Source organism: Stegastes partitus, unplaced genomic scaffold, assembly GCF_000690725.1.
Source record: "Stegastes partitus isolate 25-593 unplaced genomic scaffold, Stegastes_partitus-1.0.2 Scaffold2907, whole genome shotgun sequence".
Taxonomy (NCBI): domain Eukaryota; kingdom Metazoa; phylum Chordata; class Actinopteri; family Pomacentridae; genus Stegastes; species Stegastes partitus.
In genome coordinates, this window is record NW_007580638.1 from 1 (window position 1) to 5,301 (window position 5,301).

General features: G+C 45.3%; 7 non-coding genes across 7 annotated transcripts; 2 read left to right on the plus strand and 5 right to left on the minus strand.

Moving 5' to 3' along the window:
• Positions 1-172: 172 nt before the first annotated feature.
• trnaq-uug (transfer RNA glutamine (anticodon UUG)) lies at positions 173-244 on the minus strand. The gene has a single exon. It is a non-coding gene; the product is annotated as a tRNA-Gln (tRNA).
• Positions 245-515: 271 nt separating this feature from the next.
• trnag-ucc (transfer RNA glycine (anticodon UCC)) lies at positions 516-587 on the plus strand. The gene has a single exon. It is a non-coding gene; the product is annotated as a tRNA-Gly (tRNA).
• Positions 588-1,712: 1,125 nt separating this feature from the next.
• trnag-ucc (transfer RNA glycine (anticodon UCC)) lies at positions 1,713-1,784 on the plus strand. The gene has a single exon. It is a non-coding gene; the product is annotated as a tRNA-Gly (tRNA).
• Positions 1,785-2,718: 934 nt separating this feature from the next.
• trnal-cag (transfer RNA leucine (anticodon CAG)) lies at positions 2,719-2,801 on the minus strand. Its single transcript has one exon. It is a non-coding gene; the product is annotated as a tRNA-Leu (tRNA).
• A 423-nt stretch (positions 2,802-3,224) lies between these two features.
• trnaq-cug (transfer RNA glutamine (anticodon CUG)) lies at positions 3,225-3,296 on the minus strand. The gene has a single exon. It is a non-coding gene; the product is annotated as a tRNA-Gln (tRNA).
• A 669-nt stretch (positions 3,297-3,965) lies between these two features.
• On the minus strand, positions 3,966-4,037 carry trnaq-cug (transfer RNA glutamine (anticodon CUG)). The gene has a single exon. It is a non-coding gene; the product is annotated as a tRNA-Gln (tRNA).
• A 635-nt stretch (positions 4,038-4,672) lies between these two features.
• On the minus strand, positions 4,673-4,754 carry trnas-aga (transfer RNA serine (anticodon AGA)). The gene has a single exon. It is a non-coding gene; the product is annotated as a tRNA-Ser (tRNA).
• Between the last annotated feature and the right edge of the window lie 547 nt (positions 4,755-5,301).

Genomic DNA, 5,301 nt, shown 5'->3' on the forward strand with positions numbered 1-5,301 from the left:
GCTCCACAGCATATGTGAAGATGGAGCCAGGCAAAAACAGAGCCACCTTCATGGCACTGAAGATTCTGGCTTTAAGCTCAGCATACCTCGCTATCCCACTAATCTTGGTTCGTAGTAAAGCCCTCAGAACTTCATACAGAAGGCTCCTGCTTTGCTGCACTCTGCCAACATCAGGTTCCACCGAGATTTGAACTCGGATCGCTGGATTCAAAGTCCAGAGTGCTGACCATTACACCATGGAACCTCCTCCATTGATCTCCACCTGCTGGTCAGCTGGGTCCTTATGTGTGGAGTTTATGTTTGTGCTGTGGCTGCATAGATTTTTTGGTGGGTGCTCTGGCTTCCTGGAACAGCCGAGAGACAGACGGTAGGTTAACTGGTGATTCTGCTGGACTTGCACACTGCCTGATGGTACCTGGTCCTTGGAACCTTGACCTCAGTGTGCTGCATCCCCTTTACCTTGATGACTGTCTGTGTGTCTGGTGGTTTTGCAAACAAAGTCTGCCTTTCTCACAGCGATGGTGGTATAGTGGTGAGCATAGCTGCCTTCCAAGCAGTTGACCTGGGTTCGATTCTTGGCCATCGCATTCCTCTGCCTGTGCCCTCTGGTTGCACACAGAGTTGTACATGCTTGTGCTACGTTTGGCAGTGCTGTGATCCTGCTGTTGCCAGTGCACAGTCTGAGTTTACACAGTTGCAGTGCATCATCCCACAATCTGAACAGTGTCAGTAATGATTTCATCGCTTTTATGCACACATTCACAGGCAGCAGTATCAATAGCTACACAGCATTTTGTTTTCTCACAAGCAGCAATTCAATTCTAAACACTGAGCTTTTTAGAATTTCTCAATTCACAGTACGTCAAATGTGCATTTTTTATACAAAGTGGTTTGTCCCAGTTGGATGCATACTGCATGAAGCAATATGTACATTGTGAGGGCAGCTCTTGTATGTACTCAAAGTATTAAGCAGAGACATGGAGTGAAGTTTAACTGGAGATCCTGTTGGCCGCATGTGTGAATGTAAATATGCATGGTTGTCTGTCTCTCTGCGTGAGCTTTGTGACGGGCTGGCAACCTTCCTGACTCTCGTCCAAGGTCAGCAGAGATAGGCTGCAGCTCTCTGTGACTCTCTACAGATTAAAGTGGGCATAGCTGATGGAAAAATACAAACCCCAAAAGTTATCCAAACCAACTGAGTGTCCAACGTCTCATCACTTGTGTTTGGACAGTTGATTAAACTTGATGAGCTGTACAATACTGCACTGAGCTGGATGGGACTAGGAAGAGGAACTGTCATGCTTGATGGTACCTGCAAGAGAACCTCTACAGGAGAGTGCACATTTTAGTCCCAGCCAGTTGGTACTTGGACACAGCAGTGATTGTATCAGTCAGTTTCAGTGTCATCTGTTTGTAGCAGAGAATATGGAAGGAAGGCGTTGATTAAATCTCAAATCTCAAATCTCCAGGGTGCTCTGGACAGCACCCCTGAGGTGCACTGGTCCTCCACCATTTGGGCCTCTCGTCAACTGCTGCTAGAGGTTGACCCTAAGCCTAAGCCTAAGCCTAACCCGCTGTGATGGTTGTTTACTTGCACACTGTCTGAGGATACCTGGTCCTTGGAACTTTGACCTCAGTGTGCTGCGTCCCCTTTACCTTGATGACCGTCTGTGTGTCTCCTGGTTTTGTAAACAAAGTCTGTCCTTCTCACAGCGATGGTGGTATAGTGGTGAGCATAGCTGCCTTCCAAGCAGTTGACCTGGGTTTGATTCCCGGCCATCGCATTGCCCTGACTGTGCCCTCTGGTTGCACACAGAGTTGTCCACACTTGCGCTATGTATGACAGTGCTGTGATCCTGCTGTTGCCAGTGCACAGTCTGAGTTTACGCAGTGCATCATCCCACAATTTGAACAGTATCAGTAATGATTTCATCACTTTTATGCACACATTCACAGGCAGCAGTATCAATAGCTACACAGTATTTTGTTTTCTCATCAGCAGCAATTCAATTCTAAAGGTTGAGCTTTGTGTCTTGAAGATCTAAGCTGATAGACATGCCGTCGTCTAAACTTGGGGCCTTATACGCGCACCGTATGCTGGATCTCCCAGTGAAAATCAACCTGTGGGTGTAACTGCAGAACTACTCTATTTCAAATGTGACATTTCTGACATGGGCGGAGGGTCCTACATCTCCTCTTGACTGAGGACTTGTTGAACAGCATGAAAGAGAAGGTGGAAAATGAAAATATTAAGAGGATCAATGTTTGGTGACTCACATGACATTCCAGCTTGTTTGTGATGACACCTTCACTTAAACATCACCATCCCCGCTTTCATTTCATGGATTGTCAGCACAAACGGTTTGGAGAGGCTCCGAACCACCACAGATGAGAACAGGTGGTGGTTTCGGAGCCTCTGAGAACAGGTCAATGTTGTCAGCAGCATTCAACCTGCAAGGGAAGACCTCATTGGATTTCTCGTTCTAGTTCTCCTGAGGCACACTCGTCCTCGGCCATTTGGGCCTGTCGTCAACTGCTACTGGATGTTAAGGTTGGTTGGTGGCAGAGGTTACCACGGCAGGTCAAAACACGCCTACAACCTTTGATCTCTACGGCTTCTACATTGCCCTGCAATTCCTGGTCCTTGGAAACTTGACCTGCTGTGTGTCTCCAGGTGTGTCGTGCTTTCTTTGTTGTCAATGTTGTCTAAATATCTGTTGTCAGAAGTGGGATTTGAACCCACGCCTCCATGGGAGACTGCGACCTGAACGCAGCGCCTTAGACCGCTCGGCCATCCTGACTTCAAATGGACAGCTTCATTCTAAACTTTTTGATAGAGCTAGAGATCAGAAATGACATTTTTCAAGACATATTTGTTTTCAACAAGCAATCCGAACAAGATCTTATTACTCTGAAAAGGGACCGACTGATTTTTATGACTGAATGACTTTACTCACTTTGGGCGCCTTCTACTATCCTCACTACCATTGTATATATTTTTCAGAGAAAGATTTAGAATATCACAGTTTACATTACGTCAAATATGCATTTTTAACACAAAGCGTTTCGTCCCAGTTGGATGCATACTGCATGAAACAATGTGTACATTGTGAGGGCAGTTGTCGTATGAACAGTATTAAGAAGAAGAACATCATTATTTCTCTTAATTGGGGAAGAGTAACAACCACCAGAACACTCTCTATTTGTTGCACTCTGCCAACAGCAGGTTCCATCGAGATTTGAACTCAGATCGCTGGATTCAGAGTCCAGAGTGCTGACCATTACACCATGGAACCTCCTCCATAGCTCTCCATCTGCTGCCTCCTACCACTCTCCACCTGCTGGCCTTTATCTGTGGAGTTTGCATGTTCTTCCTGTGACTGCGTAGGTTGTTTGGTGGGTGCTCTGGCTTCCTGGAACAGTCCACAGACATGGAGTGAAGGTTAACTGTTGATTCTGTTGGCTGCATGTGTGAGTGTAAATATGCATGGTTGTCTGTCTCTCTGCGTGAGCTGTGTGACGGGCTGATGACCTTCCTGCCTCTCGNATGGACAGCTTCATTCTAAACTTTTTGATAGAGCTAGAGATCAGAAATGACATTTTTCAAGACATATTTGTTTTCAACAAGCAATCCGAACAAGATCTTATTACTCTGAAAAGGGACCGACTGATTTTTATGACTGAATGACTTTACTCACTTTGGGCGCCTTCTACTATCCTCACTACCATTGTATATATTTTTCAGAGAAAGATTTAGAATATCACAGTTTACATTACGTCAAATATGCATTTTTAACACAAAGCGTTTCGTCCCAGTTGGATGCATACTGCATGAAACAATGTGTACATTGTGAGGGCAGTTGTCGTATGAACAGTATTAAGAAGAAGAACATCATTATTTCTCTTAATTGGGGAAGAGTAACAACCACCAGAACACTCTCTATTTGTTGCACTCTGCCAACAGCAGGTTCCATCGAGATTTGAACTCAGATCGCTGGATTCAGAGTCCAGAGTGCTGACCATTACACCATGGAACCTCCTCCATAGCTCTCCATCTGCTGCCTCCTACCACTCTCCACCTGCTGGCCTTTATCTGTGGAGTTTGCATGTTCTTCCTGTGACTGCGTAGGTTGTTTGGTGGGTGCTCTGGCTTCCTGGAACAGTCCACAGACATGGAGTGAAGGTTAACTGTTGATTCTGTTGGCTGCATGTGTGAGTGTAAATATGCATGGTTGTCTGTCTCTCTGCGTGAGCTGTGTGACGGGCTGACGACCTTCCTGCCTCTCGCCCAGGGTCAGCAGAGATAGGCTGCAGCTCTCCGTAATTCTCTATTGAATAAAATGTCATACATCTCATCAGATATGTTTGGACAGATGATGAAATTTGATGAGTTGCAGAGAAATCTGAGAAGGTATCCTGAGACCCTCTGGTTAATTTGATATGATATGGAATGACCCTCCATCAGAATCCACCAATCACCAGAAGAGAAGAGTTCTTAACAGGGTCTTGGTGGTACCTGGGTATCAGGGCCAGCAGAGAACAGAGGTGGTCCTTTTAAAGTGCTTTCAAACAGGTTGCCAGCAGCTGCAAGATGATGATTTCATGCTGTGCAGGTTTCTTTCAGGTCTGATATTGAATCCATCAGTTGTGACCTGACATGAAAACACTTAAACGCTGTCAGCAGGATTTGAACCTGCGCGGGGAGACCCCAATGGATTTCTAGTCCATCGCCTTAACCACTCGGCCACGACAACTCAGTTCACCAATGTTATCGTTTGCGTTTGAAGGATGAATGACATCAAAAGCTTTTCATTAGTCACTGGTCAGATGGCAGACATGGATCTGACATGAACAGAACTGTTATAAAACCTGCCCGGAAAAAGACATCAGAACAGCACTGTTAGCAGCTGAACTGTTCCCAACAGTCAGGACATGAAAACACGTAGTGGGGCCAGAGATTGTGACTGATTGTCCATACTTCCATGCTTTCCAGTATGTTTTATGTACTTTTATAATCTTACTAGTGCATCATCCACATATTGTTACATACTTGACCTTAATTTCACGCCACTCAAACACTGATGAACAGCAGAAATGTTTGGCAGTGCTGCAATCCTGCTGTTGCCTTTGTTCATGATGCTGTGATGTTTGAGTTTAACCAGCTGGAAATGCGTCATGTTTCATCCCACAGTCTGAACAGTGTCAGTAATGTGTTGATCACTGTTATGCACACATTCATAAGCAGCAGTATCCATAACTACACAGTATTATGTTTTCTGACAAGCAGCACTTTGAGTCTAA